A 26,133-nucleotide genomic window follows, 5' to 3' on the forward strand; every position below is an offset into this window, starting at 1 on the left:
CACGTCTTTCTCATGATTTTAATATATATATATGTTTTACCCGCCTTTAGCGCAAAAAATTTTAGGGCCCCTATACAGCTACTTACCACAACCATTGTTCACATCCTTTGTTTCATGAACTGGCGCTCTTTGGCCATCAATTGGCCCTTGCGCCATTAAACACCACATATCATCATCATACTGGCCGCGTCATGCCGCCCACGTCACTCGCTACGTAAGGACGTGCCGAGACTGACAGCGACAGAAGATGCCGCCCACAAGACCAGCATGCTTTCTTCAGCCGATCAAGCCTCCTCGCCGACCATTCCAGCAGATCGGCATGGACCTCCTGGGGCCGTTCCCAACGTGGACTTGCGAAAATAAATGGATCGTCGTGGCTACGGACTACCTCTCCCGCTACGCCGAAACAAAGCCCTGCCCAAAGGCAGTGCCGCTGATGTAGCCAAGTGCTTATTGAGAGTACCGTCATTCGACACGGCGCCGAGAGGTTCTCATTACCGACAGAGGTACAGCGTTTACGGCTGACCTAACTTGGGCGATCTTGGAATACAGCCAGACAAGCCGCCGCCAGACCACCGCGTACCACCCCCATAATAGCGGCCTGACCGAGCGTCTAAAGACCATCGCCGACATACCGGCCACGTACGTCGACGTCGAACACGAGACGTGGGACGCCATCCTTCCGTACGTGACCTTCGCGTACAACATGGCCCTGCAAGAAACGACGCAGATGACGCCATACAAGTTGTTGTACGGACGGAGCCCGGCAACGACGCTCGACGTAATGTCACCAAACGTGACCGACGAGGAAAACATCGATGTTACCACCTACGTACAGCGCGCCGAAGAAGCATGACAGCTCGCCCGCCTACGGATCAAGAACCAGCATACGACAGACAGCCGCTGCTAGAACCTTCGACGACGCCACATGGAATACCAACCCAGTGGCGTGTATCCGTATGGACGCCAATACGCCGACGGGGACTTAGTGTGAAGCTTCTTCGACGATACTTCGGAGTGTACAGGCTACTTCGACGCCTCGCGCACACGACTACGAGATTGTCGCTGGCGGCATTACGAACTCTCAGCGGCGTTGGTAGCGACCTGAAGTTGTCCATGTCGTGCGCCTCAAGCCATATTACGCTCGTTAGTGAATCTGAGGACGGTACTTTTTACAGCGAAAGCTGTTATGAGATCATTTCACCGGCCGTTTTTGGCGCCGTAGTTGTCCACTGCCACCGCCGCCGTCGGTGTCCGTAGCCGCTATCGCACGAAATAAGAAAGAAATAAATAGCAAAAAATATACAGGCTGGAACAGGTTTCGAACCTGGACCCTCTGCGTGGGAGCCCAGTATTCGACCTCAGAGCAAAGCCGGTGCTTGAAACTGCTTCGGCAAATGACACTAAGAGGCTTCATATCGGGAGGGAACCACATTAACATATGTAATATAGCATGGTAGAAGAGCAAAATAACTACCAGGCGTCACGCAACGCGAATCCTCTACCCAGGTGTCACGCAATGCTAATTGCGCAACGAGTGGGCTGTTGAATGTGTAAAACACATTAAAAAGCGCTGTGCCATAATCCTTTATCGTCATTAGGCTCATCGTCAACAAAGTGCACATAAGGCCTTACATGTGTTTAGCGGATACCATGGTTCTCCGCAGAATGACGAATAATGTCATAGTTGCTGCTTCCGATCTTCAAAAACATTATGTTGCATTATAGAGTAGTGGGTTCCTCCCAAGTGCAGTTGTATTGGTTGCGAAGGAAGCCCCTAAGCCCCCATGATCCATTTCCTCAGGGTTTTGATAAATTTCTTTCCCTCTTTCTATCTCTCTTTCTTACGTTAACGTATGTTATAGAGCTGGTGGGAGAGTGAAATAGCGACTGGGCGTCATACAATACGATTTGCGCAACTAGTTGGTCGTTTAGAGCTTCCAACCCATTACCCAGCGCTGAGCCATTATTCTTCAGCGTCATTAGTCGTCCTTCGGTGCTCGCTAATCGCGCGCAACGAAGGACCTCAGTAAAGTTATCCATCCATCCATCCATCCGTCCATGCCTCCATCCATCAGTCGTCGCGTCAACAGAGTGCACATGAAAATGCCTTACAGATGTGAAATTGGTACCTCGCTTCTCCACAGTCATAAATAGTAGCGTAGTCAGTGTTTGCCAACTTCACAAAAATTATGAATCATAGAGTAGTGGGTATCTTGATATTGTACTAGGTAGTAGTAGCCCCAAGTGAGTCTACAACAGGAATTTCTTATTCTTTGTCATTCAAATTCTCCGCTTCATTGTTTATATGATTTTCTATTTCTATTCTTAATTTTTTTTCATTTTACTTCTTTCCTCCTAAATAGAAAAAAATCTACGCTTTACTTTAACAATTAGATTTTAAAAACTATCCGGTTCTTGGCCAATCCCCCAGCGTGGGTGTTTGCCAAAGTTATAGGATATACTCTACTCTACTTTAGAAATGCTGCTCTTCCAACTTTCGCTGTGATTGTGCTGCGCTTTCCGTGCAGGCCTGGTATTTTTTTCTCTTGTATTGTACTTTCTTGCTTGTGCTTATTGTTTATTGTACTATCTAGCTCGTGCTTATTGGTTATCGTACGTTCTTGCTTTATTGTTGTTACATGCAATGCCTCCCCCCCTGTTTTCTGCTTTAAGCATAGGGACGGTGCTTTTCTGAGGGGGCATTGCCACGTGCGTTTCTTATTATCACTTTTGCTGTATTCGGTTTACGCCCACAAAGTCTGTCAGCAACGCTCAGCGCAAACCGCGCCTTATTGTTCGAGAAGCTTCGCGATTATTGTAGATCGTTTTGTTAGGATTGCTCGCAAGATGCGAACACTCGAGCTTATTCTAGGGCTTGCGCGACAACCAGCGATAACGTTAGAATATTCGACGGCACATGTATAAATGCCGACGCGCTTCACCGCTTGTCAGTTGATCGACGGCCGACGCTCTGTTCGCAGCTATCAGTGCATACCGTGTGTATTGCTGTAAAAGAGCTTTCCATTCCTCGGCAAAAAGTTCGGCCAGATAAAGAGTTTCATCTTGGACACGTTGCCTGCGATCTTCGTCGACTTCACGACCACGTGACAATAGGTTCTGGAAGCGTACAAAAAGAAGGACGAATGAAAGATACGCCTCGTGGACGTCCACCAAGAGCCACAACGGATGATGAGGACTTGTCTATTGTTGCGGCTGCTGTGGATGCCCCCCAGGCGCCGCTTCAAGAACTTCTAGAAAGCCTGCAGCTGAGGGCTTCAAGATCTACTGTGAGTTGTCGGCTCAATGAAGCCGGCCTAAGGAGTAGATCAGCTGCCTAAAACCCCTTGCTTAGGGCCACAAACAAAGCAAAGCGGCTCGATTTTGCGCAACGACAAGAATACTGGACTGTGGAGCAGTGGAAAGGCGTTGTCTTCAGTAATGAATTCACCTTTACGACCACTGGCGACCAGCGAGAACGACTATGGCGCCCTGCAAGGACACGGTAACTTATTCTCTAGATTCAGTTGCAATTGATTCATGCAACTAAGATACTACTTCGTAACATTTATTTTAGGGTACCTCGCATACGGGTACAGCCTTATTCTTTTTGCTTCAAGAAGAATAATAATCAAGTTTTCAAGTATTTTTCCACTTAAGAATAAAATAATGCTACTCTATTAGGCTAACATATTTGCTTAATAAGTGAACCAGTGCACCGCGATGAGACAACGTTTTCCGGCCAGTATTGAAGTTTAACCGTCGGGCGTGTACTTCGTCGTCATAAGCCCCCTCATCAGCAAAGTGCACATAATGCCTTCCAGACACGTAGTGTGTACCTCGCTTCTCGGCAGAATGATGAATAGCGCCACAGTGGGTACTTGCCTACATGGAAAAGTGATGATTTTTGACGAAGCGGGTACCTTGCAACTGCATTCGTAGTAGTCCCAAGATAGTATGTAGCGGGCTATAGAAACGCCGCTCCTCCGGCTTTTGCTATAATTGTGCTATGTGTTCCACGCAGACATGATGTTTTTATAGAATGTTACTACCTGATGTAAAATATCGCTACTCAATATATGCTTCTTTCTTTGTCCCAGCTACGTGCCGCGATACCTGCAGTGAGTCACCGCGAGCGGGCGCACTGGTGTGAGTGTGTGGGCTTGTATTAGCAAACATGGCCTTGACCCACTGATACTCCTCGAAGGCAAGTTCACCGCCGAAAGGTACGGGGCAATCATACACGACGTACTGATTCGGTACGTTCTTGACGGCCCGTTCCCGGAAGGCGACTACACCTTCCAACATGACAGATCGCCGATCCACACTGCTCGTATAGTGAAAAAACTTCTTGAAGATCGCGGCGTCACTGTAGTGGAGTGGCCACCCCATTCCCGGATCTGAAAATCATCGAAAATGTGTGGGGCTCGTTAAAAAATTACACCATTGCCCGCTAAGGGGACCATGAGGCGATGCGAAGGCGGAGCACTTGCACGATCGCGTTCCGTTGGCGTTCGTTGGGCATGCTACCGACTTCGCGTCGTCGTGGAACGCGAAGGGCAACGCTACGCGCGTCTTGTCTTCCCTCTAGCCTGGCCCTTAATTCTTACAGGGCGAGGGGGGAACGCGGTCGACAGGCGTGCGAGAGGGGGGCAGCGTAGGAGAAGAGAGAAAGGGGGAGGAGACGCGTATGAGCGGCGTTGCGCAGGAGAGAATTTCGGCATGTCTAGCCCGCGTTTCAGAGGAAGAGTGGAGAGGGGGAGGGGCGAGGGGAAGTGGAGAGGGGGAGGGGAGAGGTAAAGTGGAGAAGGGAGATGGGAAGTGGAGAGGTGGATGAGAGAGGGGATGTGGGGAGGGGGAGGGGAGAGGGTATGCATATGCGCAGTAAGTGTGGTCACGCCGCACACCACCACCACCGGATTGAACTCCGCCCAAAGATACTTTGCATCTAAAATATCGCTGGCGCGCCATCCTTTGCACGGACTTTCCGAAGATAGGTTGTGGTTCACCATCGTCAGCACGTGGGACGCGCTCAGAGTGAACACATCGCTCATGGAGTCACTGTACGCCTAACTGGCGTCCAGAATGAGCGCTTTCATCGCTGTCGCTGGGTGCAAGTCGAGGCATTAAGTGAAGTTCGAAGCGTGACGCGCGAATTTCGGCGCCGGCTAGCGATTCCTGTCTGTTGTAATGAAATGACGTCGAGAAAAAGAACGTCCAAGTCGTTGTCTTAACTTAAAGCATTCTTGTATCCTTCCCTATTTGTTGTATCGTGTGAGACACGCATTGCTGCACGGCAGTTACTGTAGTATTGTTCTTCTTTAGTGCCAAATAAAGACCGCGCACAGTGCGCACTTATGTCGGCGCCTTTGTCGTAGCACCGTATTGCGGTAGCACACATAGTGAAGAAATATACGCGCACGCACTCAGTACGACGGTGTTGCGAAAGAGCAAACAAAGTATGCTGTCGAATAAAGTTTCCTGAACCCCATTATCGCCACTAAAAGCGGAGAGGTTGGTGTCCCACAACGTTTAGTACAAAAAATCGGTGCGATTCCCGCAGTAACGAGGAAATCTGCGCGCTACCCCACAATGGGGCCAGCGCGCGCCGCTGTGGTAGACGACGCGGTTCAACACTACAAGCCTCGAGTGTCTGCGCACGCGCGAGCTGCTGCCGGCGCGCGACTACAACGCTCGCCGCATCGCGATGCCATGCGCTCCGAGATTTCCCCTAAGTGTGAAACAGCCTGTACATTTCCCGGCCAATAATTCGCGCATTTGTGCAATCAAGCCTTTTGTGTGTCATCATTACCAGCATATTTCATGTCCACTTGAGGACGAAGGTCTCTTCATTAATCCGCCATTGAGTGTCTTCGTTACCATATTTTGTGTTTGTGTGTGTGTCTGGCATGCACAATAAGCAAGAAATCCGTCTGGTTGCAGTATCCCTAATGCAGACTCCCTTGACGTCAAATGGCACGCCGTGTAGCGGTTCATTGTGGGCTAATAGATTTTCAGAATTGTGCACGCAGACGTTGCGTTCACTGGGCAAGTACGCTATACAGCAGGAGACGCAAACACGCGACCCGCCTACCTTCCGTTAGCGGCCCGCAGGCTGCGCACAACACTCTTATTCCCATATTTTTTATCACTTTGTGACTGTTTGTGACACCGCTAAATGGTCCTCGCATTATTTTCTCGCCTATCGTGAGTAATAGCGCCTTGTTCGGGTAAACTACGTATAAAGGACAGGTGTTCACCACCTTTTTTTCGTAAGGCACCCCATGCGGTCACGCTTAAACATAACAGCGGAACAAAATTTCTATACTGCAGGATTGGTGTCCAGTTTTTAGTTAGTACAGAGATTGGTACCATTTGTTTCTGGAATCCTGACGACCAATCGCCTTTCAGAAATTACCCGCATGTGAGTATGGAGACCTTCTTTGAAATGGTAACGTCAGCTCACATTTTGTCTAATACCCCCCTCCGCCCGCTTCACAATTCTTCACTGTGCCGGCCCTTCCGGGACTAAATTTCGTGTCTGCGGCCGGTAGGTGATGTTAGTTTGAGACCCCTGCTACACAGTATTCCGAAAGTAAAGTCTGTACCAGTGTCCAGCGCTTGACATATGGGCAGTGGCAACACAAGAAATTGTGCCAACGAAGCTTTGGGTACGGTATTGAAAACTGCCTAATTTTAACCACTAGTGATTTTCGTAACTTGAACCGATACCATCACAGAGGAGCGTTTTCGCACTCAGATCCCCTTTGATGGTTACCTGGATTAACCATTAACAGTAAGTTGGAAACTATTAGCATGATGTGTAACTTGACATGCGTACAAATATTCGCATCCGTTTTTTAGTCAACGGTGGTTCAAGCATAGACGCACCGCAATCCTCAAAAATGCATCGTTGAACGGTATTGTATCGGCATGATTTAGGTGCACGTTAAAGAACACCAGATGGTCGAAATTTCCGGAGTCCTCCACTACGGCGTCTCTCATAATCATGTCGTGGTTTTGGGACGTAAAACCCCAGATATTATTATTATTATTATTGTATCGGCATGTGCTCTAGCAACTATGGCCCGAAGGTCAAGCATAAAAAGAGCATGCGATAATAAACAGGTCGTCCTTTGCCGTGTTAGCCTCCCGCCCTCTGTCGTCAGTCCAAACATGGTGTCAGAAGTGGCTCGCCGTAGATAGGCGGTGCGCGCGCAGTTGCCCAGTGTTCTCGTCGACCAGCGTCACCCGGGCTGCCGAGATGGAAACATTCCGCCCCCGACCGACTCGTCCTCTCGGAAAACGCCGCCGAAAATTGGAAAAGGTTCAAGCAGCGCATCCAGCTGTACGTCAAGGCGACGGGCAAGGACAGTAAGCCGAGTGCGGAAGAAGCTGCTGTTTTCCTACACGTAGCTAGCCAGCAGGCCATAGAAGTGTACAACACATTTCAGCTGGCTCAAGCAGAACAAGAGCACTACGATGTCATCGTCAAGAAATTTGAGGAGTACTGCACGCCACAGTGCAATGGAACGTATGAAAGGTATGTTTTCCGTTCCCGCCTGCAGCAAAAAGACGAAACATTCGAACAGTTCCTCAGAGACGTACAAATAGCAGCGCAGACGTGCAACTTTGGAGACCTGAGGGATTCAATGGTGCGTGATGAACTCGTTTGTGGCACGAAAGATAAGAATCTCAGGTCCCGCCTCCTAAGGGAAAAAGATTTGAGCCGCTCCAAGGCTATAGATTTTTGCAAAGCCGCTGAGCTTGCAGCCAACCAAGAACAACTGTGGGACAAGGAAGAACGCACAGCTGAGACCTGTGTCGTGGAGAAACGTAATAGAAATGAAGCTCGAAAACAGTCGACCCGTCCATGCACCTACTGCAGCAGGTTCCACGCACCTAAGAAGTGTCCAGCGTGGAAAAGGACGTGCGGAAACTGCGGTAAGCAGAACCATTTCGCTGTTTGCTGCAGAGCGAAAAAAGTTAATGAAGTGGAGCGTGAAGCACACGAGGAGCACGAAGACTCTGATCATGACTTCCAAATTCTGGCTGTGCAAATAAGTGGCGTGAAAAGTACCGTGGGTCGAGACTGGACAGTTGATGCAAAGTCGACACTGGTGCGCAGGCAAACTTGCTGCCTCATTCTCTTTTCGTAAAGCGAAAGTGCGCCCAAGCAAGACAACGCTGACAAGCTACGAAGGAAAGGTGATCGAGCATTTCGGCACAGCATCGTTGCCACTACGGCTGGGCGACAAGGAGCAGCAGATTACGTTCTTTATAGTCAAGAAAGGCAAGCAAGCACTGTTGGGACTGTCAACCTGCGAGTGGTTCGGCCTAGTGAAGCGCGCCCACGCCATCTCAAGTCAGCCAAGTTTGGGAGAGCAGATAACAGAAGAATTTCCGCAGTTGTTCAAAGGACTCGGCTGTGTCAAACGACCTTACCGGATCACCATGAAAGACGGAGCCAAGCCGTGGCGGTGCCTGCAAGGCGCGTGCCTCACGCGAGGCAGGTCCCTTTGCGCGAGGAACTGGAGCGCATGGAGGCCGAAGGCATCATCGTGAAGATGGAGGAACCGGCAGAGTGGGTGAGTCCGCTGGTCATTGTTGAAAAGAAGGGCGGAGGAATTCGAATCTGCATGGATCCGCGGCACATAAACGAAAACATTAAACGCGAGCGGTACGAGCTTCCGAGAAGGGAAGACATCGAGGCAGAGTTAGCGGGAGCCAGATGGTTCAGCAAGCTGGACGCAAATCGAGGGTTTTATCAAATACCGTTGGACGACGCATCGTCAAGAATTTGCACGTCCAGTGCACCGCGCGGGCGGTACATATTTTTGAGACTACCATTTGGTCTAAGTTCTGCTTCGGAAATATTTCAAAGAGAAATCAGCGCCGCATTAGACAGAATTCGTGGTGTACGAGTCTACATAGACGATGTGCTAGTGTGGGGAACCACGAAGGAAGAGCACGACAAGCGTTTGAGGGCAGCACTGGCAACGATAAGTTCAGCCGGTTTCACGCTTAACGCGGAGAAATGCATATTTGCCTTGCAAGAAATCAAATTTCTTGGAGACATAATCTCAAGTGAAGGAATCAAACCAGACGAAGAACTCGTGCAATGTGTCGCCAGTATGCCAACACCCGCATCAAAGCAGGCAGTAAGAATAATGTTAGGCGCAGTGAATTACGTCGGGAAGTACATCCCTTGTTTGTCTGAAAAAACTGAGGCGCTGCGCAGTCTAATGCGTGAAAGTGTGCGTTTTCAATGGAGCGACATTCACCAGAGAGAGTGGGAAAGTATTCGCACGTTGCTAACATCAGCACCCGTCCTTGCAGTCTTCAACCCACACAAAGAAATCAAGATTAGCACCGATGCCTCCAGGAATGCGCTGGGAGCAGCGCTGATGCAGCTTCACGATAAGGGCTGGCGGCCAGTACCGTATGCGTCGCGTGCGCTCACGGACACCGAAAGTAGATACGCCCAGATAGAAAAGGAGGCGCTGGGAATCACGTTTGGGTGCGAGAAATTTGGCGAGTTCATAATTGGCACAAGGATAGCAGTAGAGGCTGACCATCAGCCTCTATTAGCGATCGCGAAAAAGGAACTCTGTGAAATGCCTCCTCGTCTGCAGCGATTTTTCTTGCGTCTAATGCGTTTTGAACTTACCTTGCAGTTTGTCCCAGGAAAGAAACAACTGTTGCCCGATGCACTCTCTCGGATCCCTGCTCAAGACAGCATGCGGACAAAGGAAGATGAGGAAGTCAGCGTACACGCCGCCCAAGTCCTGGCAAGCCTCGTGAGTGACAAGATGAAAATGAAGCTGCAGGCAGAGACGCAACGAGACGAAGAGCTGAGGCAAGTCAACGGGCCTAGAACAGGGTGAAGTGATTGGTCCATTCGCCACTGTGAAATCGGTGCTGTCATATGTGGAGGGACTATGAAGGGTTGCAAAGTGGTTGTTCCAAGGCAACTGCGCAGGGAGATGCTGGAACGCCTGCACGAGGGGCATCTCGGCCTCAGCAAAACGAAAGCAAGAGCACGGCTTCTAATGTATTGGCCGGGCATGCAGAAGCAGATTGAAGAGTTACGTGCAAAGTGCAGCACGTGCTGCCAGTTTGCTTATCGCCAACCATCTGAGCCGGTAATCAGCAGCCCTGCCCCAAGCTTTCCGTGGGAAAGGGTCGTAATAGATCTGTGCGAACACTCGGGGGTTTCGCACTTGGTAGCGTACGATGCATTTTCGAATTACCCGGAAGTGGAGCGCCTGTTGCAGACGTCGAGTGAAAGCGTCATCCGAAAACTTGAAATGATGTTTGCAAGGCATGGCATCCCGCTGGAGATACACACCGACGGGGGTCCGTAATTCACCTCCAGTGCTTTTCGTAATTTTGCGCAAGTGTGTGACTTCTCCCATGTGATATCCAGTCCCAGGTTCCCGAGAGCGAATGGTCTGGCCGAAAAAGGGGTGCAGGTGGTCAAACGCCTCCTGAAATAAACGAAGCACGCCAGGGAGGCGTTCTGGGTGGCCCTCCTGAACTATCGTCTGTCGCCCCTGGAGGGCGGCCACAGCCCGGCTGAGATGCTGATGGGGAGGCGACTGCGCGGACGCCTACCAGATTTCGCTGTTCAACCGGCAGCAGAGGTGCAGAAGCACATGCAAAAACCCAGAGCTGGCACCTCGCTCCCAGTGTTGGACAGGGGAGACACCGTGCGCATTTTGGATGACTCCGGGTGGACAGTTAAAGCCACCATTCAGGACGGCGTCGATCCCAGGTCTTACATGCTCCGGACCTAGGAGGGACGCACCCTAAGACGAAACAGGCAGCACATCCGCAAAACAAATGAAAGATTCATGCTGCATGACATGGAAGAAGAATATGAGGGCAACGGCCTAGCGCGGGATGCATTGAAACCACAGGCAGTAGAAGACTGTCCTCCACCAAGCAGTGTCGTCCAGCCAGGCTCAACCAGAGAAAGCATGGGTGACCGTCTAGAGATGACGCCAGCTGCCGAAGATGCGACGTCAGCAACCGCTGTTCACCATCCGACTCTGATGCAGGCCATAGCACCCGAGCAAGCTGAAAACCAGGCCAACAACAAAGGAGCAGCTGAGACGTGCAATGATGCAGGACAGCGTATTAGAAAATCGGCTCGATACAAACGCCCGCCAGTGAGGCTTTCATACGCAAAGGACTTTCAACAAATTGTGTAGCTGTTGTGTTTTTTTTTTCGTTTTTTTCTTTCTCTCTTGCTGTTTGCTGTTCATTTGCTGTGTGATGTTTTGTTGTTTAGTTTTGCCCTAAGGAGGGATGATGTATCGGCATGTGGTCTAGCAACTATGGCCCGAAGGTCGAGCATAAAAAGAGCATGCGATAATAAACAGGTCGTCTTTTGCCGTGTCAGCCTCTCGCCCTCTGTCGTCAGTCGAAACAGGTATCATCTTGGTTGAGAATGGCTTGACGCCGCATACCACCTCCTAGCTCAACAGTACCTGCTGTGTCTAACGTGTATAAGCATGCGAGAAACAGGTACTGCTCACGTGTAAAAATAAGTATTTATTGTAAAAAAATACAACCAGCACTAAAAGCAATGCTCAGCCCTGAGGGAAACGTGAACGTGCCAGCCAATGTTTTTTCGGACAAAAATATTCTGGTGCTTAACGAATATCTTTGATCTTTTCTATGTGTCTTCAGCAGCGTCCCGCCGGCAAAACTCCTGCGAAACAACTGGGAATTTCTGATTCTACTCTGCAAAAGACGAAGTTTGAGCTTAACCTGTTTGGTATGTGAGGACCTTATTATAGTACATCGTCAAACACCAAATAAACGCTTTCTCTAGAGCAGTGTCCACCAAAAGTTTCAAATTCTCTTGAATTTGATCGTAGTAGAACGCCTTGTTGTCGTTCTCTCTCCAAATGTCGGGGTCAGGCAATGCGCGGGCTGCTGGCATGTCATCCTGGCGAAAGAAAAAGGAGTCATTCGACGTTGTGTTCTTAGATCACCTGCTCTTTTCGCCCATCACACAAAAACTTCTACTTGGTAAACGGTTGTTTTCATTCTGTTACACACCTTGTCAAATTTTGTTTAAATAGATAGCGTCAGAGAAGTTGGAAATTCAGTTGCGGGCACGGCACTCACCAAAGCATGACCTGAAATGCGGTCGTCTTTGTTCTTTACAGATTCCGATGAGCATTTCTGCAATCAGCACAACTTTGCCAAGTGTTTTTCCTCGTTCGAACATCTTTCAACAAGCGGACACATTCACGTGGTTCCCTGGAGCCAGCAGCCTACGTCATTGACGAGCCATGCTGTGACTACGTGGCCCGATCAAAGATGGATTTGCATGCCCCTCAACCGTACATAAGGAACACTTCGGATCCACACGGACTCAGTTGCGGGCACGGCACTCACCAAAGCATGACCTAAAATGCGCGTGTCTTTACTTGTTTAGAGGTGAGGCGGTGCTTTTCATGTTCTCGAATTCTCACTGTCGTGCCGTGCCCCAACACACTGTTGTCTTTATTTTGTGATTGCTGGTCTGTGTTGCTGAAGGTGGCTGGGAGCGGTGATATTGAGACAAACCCCGGTCCCGCTGTACTTGAAGAAAAAATTGAACAAATTTGGCAAACATTGAAAGAACAGACGAAGACACTTGCTGATATTGCCACGCCCACTTCCTGTCTTGTATTGATAAACTCGGGCTTAACCGGCAGGGACGGTTATCAACGCTCAACGCTGTCCGCGAAGCAGTGCTCGAGAAGCTTCGCGACTGTTGTAGATAGATTTGTTAAGATTGCGCCCCGCACGCGAATGTTCCACCATTGTCTAGAGATAACGCCGCCACCAGCGATATTGCTGGAAAGTTCGATAGCACCGACGCGCTTGACCGCTTGTCAGTTGATCGACGGCCGACGCTCTGTTCGCCGCTATAAGTGTATTTCTGTAGTTTGACTTTCAGTTTCTCGGCCACAAGTTCGGCCAAATAAACAGTTTCATCTCTGACGTGCTGACTGTTGTCTTCGTCGACGTCACGACCACGTGACATCTGGTGGAGGTGCTGCTTCTTCCATGATCCGGACGCCGCCGCGAAGCGCTGACCCAAGCCGAAGCTGCGAGGAGGACGACGGCAAAAAAACCCGGATCGTCGAACAAGCCGCAGGCAGAAGGGACTGCAGCCAGAGCACGGGCTCCTTCCCGAACAAACCAGGCAGCGCCAGGTACCAACACCGACCGCAGCGACGATAACCAACCCCGTGGAGCCTGCGCCGATCCTACTCCGACAGCCCAATGAGCCGCCAACCTTCCGCGGGTCGTCATTCGAAGACCCGTAAATCTGGCTCGAGACTTTCGAAAGGGTATCAACATTCAACAACTGGGACTCCGAGGACAAGATGCGCCACGTTTACTTTTACCTCGAAACGCAGCAAGGACCTGGTTCGAGAATCGGGAGTTCACTCTTCGAACTTGGGACGCCTTTCGCAGCGCTTTCCTGCAGACGTTTGCAAGCGTCGTCAGAAAAGAAAGGGCCGCAGCCTTGCTAGAGACGCGGGCCCAACTTCCAAATGAAAGTGTTGCCATCATGGGAGAGGAAATGACCAGACTGTTCCGCCACGGTGACCCAGCCATGCCTGAGGACAAGAAAGTCAGGTTGCTCATACGAGGGGTAAAGCAAGAGCTCTTCGCTGGGCTGATGCGGAACCCACCCTCGACAGTCCAAGAATTCATCTCAGAGGCGACGACGATTGAGAAGACGCTGGAAATGCGCAACCGCCAGTATAATCGCCGATCGATTCAAAACAGCCCAGCTGTTCATGCCGTGGGCTCCGAGGACCTGCGTGAAATGATCCGAGCGATCGTGCGGGAAGAACTGCGCAGGCTGTTACCCTTACCACAGCCTGAAGTTGCCTCGATCGCTGACGTCGTCCGAGAGGAAATCCAGGAGTCTGCGGGCACCCCCGAGTCAGCGCAGCCACAGCTGCAAGCAGTGAGCTATGCCGCTGCAGCCCGACGCAACGCCCCCCCCCCTCCTCGCCCACGTCAAGACGCCGCGCCGCCCCAGCAGTTCCGCCGCCAGGCACCACCGCCGCCGCCACCGACGTCATAGCGCCCGCCAGCCGGCCAGCTATACACACCGAGGAAGACCGACGTTTCGTAGTCCTTCAGCAAACGTCGTAGTCCTTCAGCATTGCTCCCGAGATGTCATCCTTGGTATGAACTTCTTAAGCCTTCATGGTGCAGTCATCGACCTCAGATCTAAGTCGATAACAATATCTACTGAAAACGCGATACCGCGGTACGCGCCACTGGCGAAGCATGCCTTGAATGTGCTGGAAGACCAGGTCAACATTCCCCCTCGCTCCAGCGTCATCATTTCCGTCGGCTCTCAGAAAGTAGCAGACCTGGAAGGCGTCGTTGAAGGCGACCAGCACCAGTTGATTAACCGCGAGATTTGTGTCGCAAGACCAACAGCAGAGTTGCGGGGAGGCAAAGCAACAGTGATGCTCACAAATTTTAGCAACGATTATAAGCTCGTAAACAAAGGCACGACAGTCGCCTACATCGAAGAAATTGTGGCAGCCACCAATGCTTTCGACATTGCCGATTCTTCCGAGCCCACACCGACGAAGCAAGCTCCTAAACCAGGTTTCGACGTCAATCCTAGCCTTCCGAAGCATAAACAAGAACATCTCAAAACCCTGCTCTTCAAATACAGGGAATGCTTTTCGTCATCGTCAAGAATCCGCCAGACCCCACTCGCAAAACACCGCATCGTAACAGTGGAAAATGCCAGGCCACTCCGGCAGAGCCCGTACAAAGTTTCGACGCGAATCCATAAAGAAACAAGTCGACGAAATGCTACGCGACGACATCATCCAACCGCCGAAGAGTCCATGGGCGTCACCCGTGGTGTTAGTGAAGAAGAAGGAAGGAACCCTACGCTTCTGCGTCGATTATCGCCACCTGAACAAAATCACGAAGAAGGACGTCTACCCTCTCCCACGGATAGACGACACCCTGGATCGACTCTACAACGCGAGGAACTTTTCGTCGGTGAACCGCTAGGCCGGCTATTGGCAAATCGAAGTCGACGAGATAGACCGAGAGAAGACTACCTCTATAACAGCAGACGGCCTCTTCGAGTTCAAGGCTATGCCCTTTGGTCTTTGCTCGGCGCCTGCGAAGTTCCAGCGCGTTGCGGACACCGTGCTGGCTGCATTGAAGTGGCACACTTGGCTTGTGTACTTGGACGACGTCATTGTGTTTGGCTCAAGCTTCGACGAACACCTCCGGCGCCTTGACGCTGTACTACAAGCAATCAAGACCTCTGGCCTAAACTTGAAGCCTGAAAAGTGCCGCTTTGCATACGAGGAGCTACTGTTTTTGGGTCACGTTATCAGCAAGGGTGGTGTTCAACCAGACCCGCGGAAAACAGCTGAAATCGCTGCCTTCCCGCCCCCCACCGACACGAACGCCGTGCGCCGTTTTCTAGGCTTGTGCGCCTACTACAGGCGCTTCGTCAAGGAATTTTCACGAATCGCAGAACCGCTGACTCACCTCACGAAGACCGACGTGCCATTCAAGTGGGAAACGGCGCAAATCGGAGCATTTGAAGAACTGAAACGACGCCTTCAGATGCCTCCGATACTAGCGCATTTCGACTAATACGCCGATACGGAAATCCACACCGACGCAAGCAGCGTCGGACCGTCCTTGTGCAGAAGACTGACGGGCAGGAAAGGGTCATCAGTTATGCTAGCCGGTCGCTATCAAAGGCAGAAACGAACTATTCCACAACAGAAATGGAGTGCCTAGCGATCATCTGGGCTGCATCCAAGTTTCGCCCCTACCTCTACGGCCGGCCCTTCAAAGTTGTGAGCGACCACCACGCATTGTGTTCGCTAGCTAACTTGAAGGACCTCGCACGGTGGAGCCTACGACTTCAAGAATTCGACATTATCGTCGTTTACAAGTCCGGAAGAAAACACTACGACGCTAACTGCCTGCCTCGCGCCCCCGTCGACCCACAGCCGCAGGACGACAAGGAGGACGACTCCTTCATGGGAATCACAAGTGCCGACGACTTCGCCGAACGACAGCGAGCGGATCCAGAGCTCAGGGGCCTTGTAGAATCCCGGCCGCGGCGGCTGCATTTTCGATGGAGGCGAAAATGTTTGAGGCCCGTGTACTTAGATTTAGGTGCACGTTAAAGAACCCCAGGCGGTCGAAATTTCCGGAGCCCTCCACTACGGCGTCTCTCATAATCATATGGTGGTTTTGGGGCGCTAACCCCAGATATTATTAGGGGCCTAGTAGAATACGTCGAGGGCAGGACCACGGTTGTTCCCAAGGCATTCACGCGGGGACTGACGTCGTTTTTCTTGCGCAATGGTGTTCTCCTAAAGAACTTCTGACTGCTTCGAACCGATTGCCTTCTCGTTGTACCCTCGACATTGCGGCCAGAGGTCCTCCAGGCTCTGCACGATGACCCGACGTCTGGACACCTGGGTGTTTCTCGCACGCTAGCAAGAATAATGGAGAAGTACTACTGGCCGCGCCTTTCCGCCGACGTCACTCGTTACGTAAAGACCTGCCCGGACTGTCAGCGACGCAAGACACCGCCCACTAGGCCAGCCGGACTTCTGCAGCCTATCGAGCTACCTCGACGGCCGTTCCAGCAAATCGGGATGGTCTTACTCTGGCCGTTCCCGACGTCCAATACCGGAAACAAATGGATCGTCGTAGCTACCGAGTACCTCACCCGCTACGCTGAGACAAGGGCCCTGCCCAGAGGCAGTACCGCCGAGGTAGCGAAGTTCTTCGTTGAGAACGTCGTCCTGCGTCATGACGCCCCAGAGGTCATCATCACCGACAGAGGTACGGCGTTTACTGCTGACCTAACTCAGGCAATACGGAGATACAGCCAAACAAGCCACCGCCGGACCACAGCGTACCAAACCACAGACAACTGGCCTCACCGAGCGGCTAAGCAAGACTATCGCCGACATGTTGACCATGTATGTCGACGTCGAACACAAGACGTGGGATGGCATCCTTCCGTATGTATCCTTCGCATACAACACGTCCGTCCAAGAAACGACGCAGATGACGCCGTACAAGTTGGTCTATGGAAGAAGTCCGGTGACGACGCTCGACGCCATGCTACCCAACGTCACCCACGAAAAAAATATCGATGCCGCCGCTTACTTACAAGTTGCCGAAGAAGCTCGACAGCTCGCCCGCCTGCGCATCAAGACCCAGTAGCACACCGACAGCCGTTGCTGCAATCTTCGATGACGCTTCGTGGAATACCAGCCCTGCGAGCGTGTTTGGGTCTGGACGCCGATACGCCGACGTGGGCTTAGCGAAAAACTCCTTCGGCGATACTTCGGGCCATACGAGGTTCTTCGACGCCTCGGCGCTCTTGACTATGAGGTCATCCTGCATGGCATTACGAACTCCCAGCGACGTCGCGCACGACCTGAAGTCGTCCAGGTCGTGCGCCTTAAGCCGTTTTTTGCGCGTTAGCGAACCTGGGAACTCTTATATTTTTTTTCCTTTTTTATTGTAATTTATTTGTGTATGCCGTTTTTTTCTATGTTCTTTCACAAGCATCAGGACGATTCTTTTTCAGAGGGGGGCAATTCACGCCCACTTCTTGACTTGTTTTGATGTATTCGGGTTTGACCGGCAGGGGCGGTTTTCAAAGCTCGACGCTGTCCGCGAAGCAGTGTTCGAGAAGCTTCGCGACTGTAGTAAATTGTTTTTTAAGATTGCGCCCCGCACGCGAACGTTCCAGCTTTGTCTAGATATAACGCCGCCACCAGCGATATCGCTGGAAAGTTCGATAGCGCCTGTATAAAAGGTGACGCGCTTCACCGCTTGTCAGTTGATTGATGGTCGACGCTCTGTTCGCCGCTATCAGTGTATTCCTGTAGTTTGACTTTCAGTTTCTCGGCCACGAGTTCGACCAAATAAACAGTTTCCTCTCGGACGTGCTGACTGTTGTCTTCGTCGACGTCACGACCACGTGACAATATAAAAGGTGATCAACGTGCGCTCCAGAAGGAAGTAAAAGATAATGGCAGCGTCATAAAAAATGTGAAGAACGATTGAGTCACCCCTTCCGAAATTGACCGAAACTAAAGAAGCGGTTTCTGCTTAACTGAGCAAGTTGCTGCGCTTTCCCGGAAGGTCGACGATCTGGAAAATCGGCAACCAAGAAATAATTTGGTCATTTATGGTCTTCCTGAGAAACCAAATGAATCCGCCGATGAACTGTTTGAAGCTGTAAACGAAAAGCTTTTTTCTGTAATAGGTGTAAGCCCGTGTAGTGTAGAACGCATACATCGACTTGCAAAAAGGCGAGACCATTCCCGGCCTGTAATATTTCGCTTATACAACTCCAAAGAAACGAGCGATATCTTGATGAAGTGTTCAAAATTGATAGGAACAGGTGTTTCAGTGAGTGAAAACTTTTCAAAGCGAGTACTTTACTTTACTGTCGCAAGCGCCTTTGAGATAGTGCAAAAGAAGAAAAACGAAACGGTGCGCGCGTGCGCCTTGTTCATGACGAATTTTACGTGAACAAGGATGCATATTTCTGGGACGAAAACACCGTTTCACGCAAGCCATGTATACCTGCTGATAATCTTCTAACCACATGAAAACCCAGGAACGTGGGCACTACTAGAGCTGTGCACGGGCCTTACTTCCGAGCCCGAGCCCGGCGCGGGCCCACTGACATTGTCGACGGCCCGCCTGAGCCGGACAGCAAAGGGCTGCGAGGCCGCCCAGTCCGGCCCGACGTACGAAAACACAATCCCGGGCCCGGCCCGGCCCGGCTTTTTGAAGGTTCGCTGCGCAATAAGCACATAAGCTGTACACCAACAAATGACGTAATAATTATGTACATGTATATAAAAATACTGCGAGAAAACGGTAAACATTTTACGTACCAACGTGCAACACATATTTTATCTGCATTGCATACCTGCGAAAACGCGGCACTTTTGCTATACAAGTAGACGAGACGGCCTCATGCCAGCAACAATGGAGTTCGCTCGCCAAAGCCGTCACGCGTATAGGGTATGCCCATACAAGCGTCAGCTTGCGCGAAGGCGATCTACGTTGGGTCGCTGTCGCGTGCATTTTCACTCATATGGGATTTCGGCATAAATCTAACGCGAACAGTCGCGTGGCGCCGTCACTAGCTCAGGTGGTGTTACTTTTCTGTTTGTCGGAGTGCAACAGAGGCAGTGATTTACCTGCTCCCGTTTTGTTTAAAGTAGCGAATAAAAAGGAAAGGCGATAAAGGGCGGTCGCGGAAAAGGCACTGTATGCGTGCTGGAAAACAATTCCCGATCATTCTCTGTATTTCGGGCTTGAGTCGGGCTTTGCGCCAGGCCGGAGCCCGGCCCGATAAAACTCCAAGTAGCCCGATCCCGGCCCGGGCCCGAGGTGAAAATACGTCGGCCCGCCCGAGCCCGGCCCGCGGGCCGGGTCGGGCTCGGGCTTCCGGGCTACCCGGAGCCCGTGCACACCTCTAGGCACTACTCCTGTTGCAGTGACCGTTATTAACATGAACGCGCGCAGCGTCTTGAATAAAATTTCAGCCATTGAAAGTGTTTTGCTCGAGTATGAACCAGATGTACTCATTGTTACTGAGACTTCGCTAAATGAATGCACTGAGAACTGCGATTACTACGAAAAACTGCGCAAAATAAACAGAGACAAGTGAGACACACGCACAAGCGTGTGTCTCACTTGTCCCTGTTTATTTTGCGCAGTTTTTCGTAGTAATGGAGTACCAACTCGCCAAACACTCAGTCCTTTTAAAGAACTGCGAGTCTCTTCCTCCAAACTACATAGCTTATCGTAGAGATCGTGGATCTAGGGGTCGTGGTGTTGCGATTATTTGTAAAAGATCAACTGAGTACACAGAACGTTCTTCGCCACCTGAAATTGAATGTATTGCATGCGACATGACTTTATACGGCAGTTCGGTCCCATTCATTGCAGTGTATCGTCCTCCCGATTCTTCGGAAGACTACATGCTATTTTTAAATGACTTCTTACATGGCGATATTGAGAAATTAAAAAAGAAGAATTGTAATGGCCGGTGATATTAATATTCCGCATATTAACTGGGTGGAGTACAAAGCGGGTCAAGTTGATGTATTACCACCTGGCTCTCTTAGATGGAGTGTTCTCGCTCAATATTGCTCTGGTTGTACAAGAGTACACACGGGTACACGAAAAGGGTGGCTCTCTACTTGATCTTGTATTTTTGAGTCCATCTCTGGCTGAACAAAAGTACACTTGTGAAGTGATGGAGGGTATTTCAGATCACAGTATGGTGATTCTTCAGTTATTAGGCATGCGTCATGAAGCACAAGCCACAAAGTCTGTACTTGTACCCAATTACTCTAGAGCTGATGTTGTTTTAATTCTGGACTTATTTGACATTGACTAAGAAGCGTTTAAGCGGACTGCTGTATCTGATAGTTCAACGGTTGATGATGCTTGTAAAAGGTTTAAAGTAACGGTGCACACACTAATAAAAGGATACATACCTGAACGAAAAAAAAGGTTCAAAGAATAAATCCGTGGGTTTCGCGAAAAATTATTCATATGAAGCGTCATCTAAGGCGCATGCGGGCAAAACGAAAAAATTGTAAGGAAAGTCTTAGATAGGCTTATGTCACGACGCTCTCTTTGTGGTCCAAAGCTGAGTTGGCTGACGCAAAGAAGTGATACATGAATGAATCTTTAACCCAGTTTACTAAAACAGAAGAAGAAGAAAACTATTATTCATTTCCGGCAGATTGCTGGGCTGGGCTCCCACCTACCGGAGACACCGGAGCTACCGGAGGAGCTACTGGAGACACGGTGTCTCCGTGCCGGAGACACCGGGTCTCCTGGCAGCTTCCTCGGCCTGCTGCATCGCCCAGAGTTGCTTGTCCAGGCCTGAACTGAGCAGCGTAGTCCACCAACGCTCCCGAAGGCCTTCATTGGAGGTCGCGACCCTAGTATTGCTTATTAATGCTAGACATGCCCATAGGATGTGATCAAGCGTGGCTCTAATGTTACAGTACTGGCATAGATTAGTTGGCTATAATTCAGGATATATGTGGTGCATGATGACGGGGTTCGTGCATGTTCGTGTTTGTAGCTGCCGCCATTGAACGGACTGGGCCCGATTTAGCTTGGGGTGTGGCGGAGGGTACTCCCGCCTTTCGATTCGGTAACGTTGAGTGATGTCACAGAATGTAGTGAGCTGATCGTCCCATTCCCCTACAGCCGTGGAAGAGTCCATTCGGGTGGCTGTTTCTTCTAACGCGGCCCGGAACGTGAGACCTCGAGCCACGTTGTGCGCCACTTCATTTGGATTGACCTCCTGGTTACCTAGGGGCGTGTGGGCAGGGAACCAGAGTATTTGTACGCATTTGTCGGCCTCATGAATTTTGCCTATATTTAGGATCCGCAATGCCTCGGGGGAGATTCTGCCGCTTGCGTAGTTTCGCGCCGCCGTTTGCGAGTCGCTGAAGTAGGCGTTCGTGTGGGCTATGGCCATCGCGATAGCGACTTCCTCCGCCGTTTCTACGTGTCTTGTGGTAATTGATGCGCTTGTTTTGGATTGTTGTGTGTGGTGTACAACCACAGCCACGAAGCGGTGACGTTCCCGATAGCGTGCTGCATCGACAAAGACCGCTTCGTGGCTGCGCCCAAAAATCTTGGTCATGGCTTTGGCTCTACTGATGCGTCTGCCGCATTGTGTTCGGGGTGCATGTTCCTGGGTATAGGTGGGACTGTGAGTTTAGTGCGGATAGTCCGTGATATGTCGTGTTTGTCTCCGTGTTGGGTGTGATAATTTATTCCGAGATTCTCGAAAATCTGGCGCCCTGGCTTAGGCTTGGCCAATCGCACGTATTGGGAGATTTGTTGCACCTCGATAAGTTCCTCAAGCGTATTGTGTAAGTACAGTTGAAGGAGGAGGTCTGTGGTGGCGTTTTGAGGCAAGCCTAGTGCTTGTTTGTAGATTTTCCTTATGAGGCAGTTGAGTTTACACTTTTCTGCAGTGAACCATCGGTGGTAGGCCGCAGTATAGGTGATGTGTCTAAGTACAATTGTTTGGATTAGGCGGATGATGCTTACCTCCTTCATGCCTATCTGTTTATTAGTGAGGCGTGGAATGGGGCGCATCGTGTTCGACACCTTTGCGTCAATGTTGCGAACTGTCTCGCCGTTTGTGCCCTTACTCGGTGATCAGTCCTAGCACTCTCATTTTGTCCACGGTTGGTAGGACGCGGCCGTCGCTTGTAGTGAGTGTTATATCGGCGTGTGTCTGTGCTTGTAGATGTTGCTTGGGTGGTCGGCCTCTGAGTGTAGGGCGATATAGCAGTAGTTCGGACTTCTCCACCGAACAGGATTCTTTATTCTTTATTCAGTTATTACCCCGCTTAGCCCGAAGGCGCTGCGGCACGGGAGTTACAATGACAAGAAAAACACATCTTCATTGATACAGCACACTTGTTCACTTTATAAGCGGCTCCATTCGCTGATGGATCGAACAAAAAAAGAATTAGCAAACAAATTAGATCTACAACGATATTCTAAAATCTTAAAACAATGATCATTGCGCGAAGAGACATAATGAGGACTATGAAGGTACATTTCTTTTCGAATGCCGGTTTTACCATGAAATATTTGATATAGGAGTTTTAACCGTAGTTTCCTTCGAGGGGATGAGAGTATTTCCCATCGCAGCTCACTTTTTATGTTGGTGCAACTGTCATTTCTCGAGTACCGGTTTAGGACAAACCTTGCAGCTCTATTGTGTATTTTTTCGAGTTTTTCACCTAAAGTAATTTGCCAAGGGTCCCACACGGCACAAGCGTATTAAAGCATTGGGCGAATGTATGTTAAATACGCCGTTGATTTTAAACATGCCGGCAGATGTCGCAGGTTTCGCTGTATCAAGTTTACTGACTTGGCGGCCTTCGCAACAACTGAATCAACATGAGCATTCCATGAACAGTCGGGCGCAAACGTTACACCTAAGTATTTATACTGTGGTTTTTGTATTACCATACTATTCTCGGTAACGTACTCTGAGGTTAACCTGGTTTTTTTAAGCGTGAAAGTGACATGCACGCATTTTTTGGCATTTAAAGTCATTTTCCATTTTGAACACCATTCTTCAACACGCGATAAGTCACTTTGTAGCAAGGGGACATCACCTTCATTTCTTATTTTACTGTACAAGACGCAGTCATCTGCAAACAACCGTATAATAGAATCAATTCCTGAGAATATATCACTTATCTATATTAGAAATAAAAGTGGCCCCAGGACAGAGCCATGTGGCACTCCTGATGTGATGTTTACAAAACTTGATTTCTTTCCATTTAATACTAAGCACTGTCGGAGGCCTCAGAGATAATTTTCTATCCATACCAGAACTGCGCGGTCAATGTTTAGCGCTACAAGTTTACTTAAAAGAAAAGAGTGCGAAACAGTGTCGAAAGCTTTTTGGAAGTCCAGAAAAAGGCAATCAATTTGCCCGCCGTTGTCTATTTCAAATACTAAGTCGTGGTAAAATTCAAATATATGTGTGGTGCAAGATACGCCCTTACGAAAACCCATGTTGTTGGTAGACCAGCAAGTTGTTTGTTGATAATTGTGTCATTATTACTTTATACAGAATATGTTCTAATAACATACAGGGTATGGACGTAAGTGAAGCAGGCCTGTACTTGGTTACCTCTTTCTTAGACCCACTCTTATGAATAGGAACAATATACGCAATTTTCCAGTCGTCTGGGAGGGCACTGGAGGACAGACTTGGTTTAGATCACGTGCAGATAAAGGGAAGTCGGCTCAGAACACTGCTTTAAGATTTGAGGTGAAATTTCGTCCGGTCCAATTGCCTTAATATCGGTAATTTTGTTTAGTAATGTCTTCATTCCGGTCACGCTTAGGCCTACTGATTGCATATTTGGTACGGAACTTGTGCATTGCAAACCACTAGAGCAATATTTCGGCAACTGTACGGAAAGAAAATACTTATTTAAGCAAGTAGCTTTCTCAGTATCATCTAATAACTCCTCATTATTGTAGACAATTTTGGCGATACCCGATGGATCTGCTCCGTAGCCTTTCATGTATTGCCAGAACGCCTTTGAATTAGTTTTTATTTTGTTTCCGATTTTTTCAAAGTAGTGCCGCTTAGCATCCTTTATATCACATCATTGAAGCTTTCAAAGTGACGACGGCTATTAGTTATTTTATGTTTTAAATAGATGCGCCTTCTTTTCCTTACTATTCTTCTAATACGCGCAGTCATCCATGGTTTGTTTCGCTTTTTAAGTCCACAGCATACGATACTGGGAACGTAGGTATCAGTAAGCTCCTTGATTTTTTGTTTACACTTATCCCTTAATTCCTCTGTGTCACAATCATCTGAGAGGCATTCAAAAAGCGGCAGATGATCAAGAAGCTTCCGTGATATGCTAGCGTAATCACCTCTGTCATATAGGTACACGGTTCTCGTTTCTTCTTTCGTTTGTCTTCTATTTGGTGTGAGCAATAGCGACGACAGCATGATGGTCACTTGTTCCTCGAACGACGTTTACTGTATTCACCATATTTGGCGAGTTGCAGAAAACAAGGTCTAATGTATTAGTGCCACGTGTTGGAGTAGTAACATGTTGGATTAACCCACAGGAATCCACAATATGTTTCATTTCCACTTCCTCGTAGGTACCATTCTACTGTGTCAATCCCCTCCTGTAATCTTTTTTTCTGTGGATCCATCATTGCCGTCGCACACCCAGAGAGCGATGTCGTCAGCATAAACGGTGTGATGGAGTCCTGGGATTGTAAGTAGTCGTGACGGAAGGCCTAGGAGGGCGAGGTTAAACAACATAGGAGAGATCACGGAACCATGCGGGGTGCCCACGCTTCCCATGGTTATCTCGGCTGATCTTAGTGTTCCTACGGTGATGGTGGCCGTCCTGTTTGTAAGAAAGGCTCTGATATAATTGTACGTGCGGAGCCCTAAGTTTAGGGCGTTGATCTGATTTAGGATGGTGCTGTGTGTGACATTGTCAAAGGCCTTCTTGAGATCTAGACCAAGAATTGCCTCAGTGGAGCGGCCTGTACTGTCTATGATGTGGTGTTTGAGCTGCAGCATTGCATCCTGGGTCTAGAGGTGCCTGCGGAAGCCAATCATGGTGTGTGGAAATAGGTAATTGTATTCGAGATAATTTGTCAGTCTAGCCAGGAACGCGTGTTCCATTAATTTGCCCATGCACGACGTCAAGGAGATGGGCCTAAGATTGTTAGTATTCAGCGGTTTGCCTGGTTTAGGAATTAAAATCACCTGGGCCTTTTTCGACTGCGGGGGCAAACTGCCGGTGGTCCAGCATTGATTAATGTAATCTGTCAGGTGCGTGATTGACTCATCGTCAAGATTACGTAGCGTCTTGTTGGTAATGGTGTCGGGACCTGGGGCAGATTTGGTGTTAAGTTTCTGCAGGGCGGCGCGGATATCCGCTTCGCTAAACTCCTTGTCTAGGGTGGTGTTGGCCTGGCCCGTATAGTCTGGGTGCTGCTGAGGAGGAGCCTGAGAGATGTATTTGAACTCTACCTCCCTAAGGAACTCCTCCTCGGTGCCCTTGTACGCATGGATGAGTTTTTGATGGTTTGTCGGTGGGTGGCTTTATTGTCATCTGGATCCAGTAAGAATCGGAGAAAGTGCCACCTTTTACCGAAACTTTATTGCCTGCCCACTGCATCGCAGGTTTCGTCCCAGTGTTGTCGGCATTGCTGTTTTGAATACGCCTCTATCTCTCTGTTGAGGAGCGCTATGCGTTTTCTGAGGTTTCTGTTGTCTTTTTCAGTCTTTCACCTCTTTTCGAGCGATTGCGTTGCCTCCCTCATGTGGAGCAATCGGCTATAAATTTCTTCGAGGTGTGCCTCGCGATGTACAATTTGTGGGACATTAATAACGTTCTGTTTGAGGGTGTGAATCCAGTGTTCTATGTCTCCGATGGCTTGCACCTGGTTCTCGCGTGATTTGCGGAACTTGGTCCAATCTACTAACTTCAGCTGTTTGCCCGTGGGTTC

The sequence above is a fragment of the Rhipicephalus sanguineus genome, chromosome 9 (assembly GCF_013339695.2).
Source record: "Rhipicephalus sanguineus isolate Rsan-2018 chromosome 9, BIME_Rsan_1.4, whole genome shotgun sequence".
NCBI lineage: Eukaryota > Metazoa > Arthropoda > Arachnida > Ixodida > Ixodidae > Rhipicephalus > Rhipicephalus sanguineus.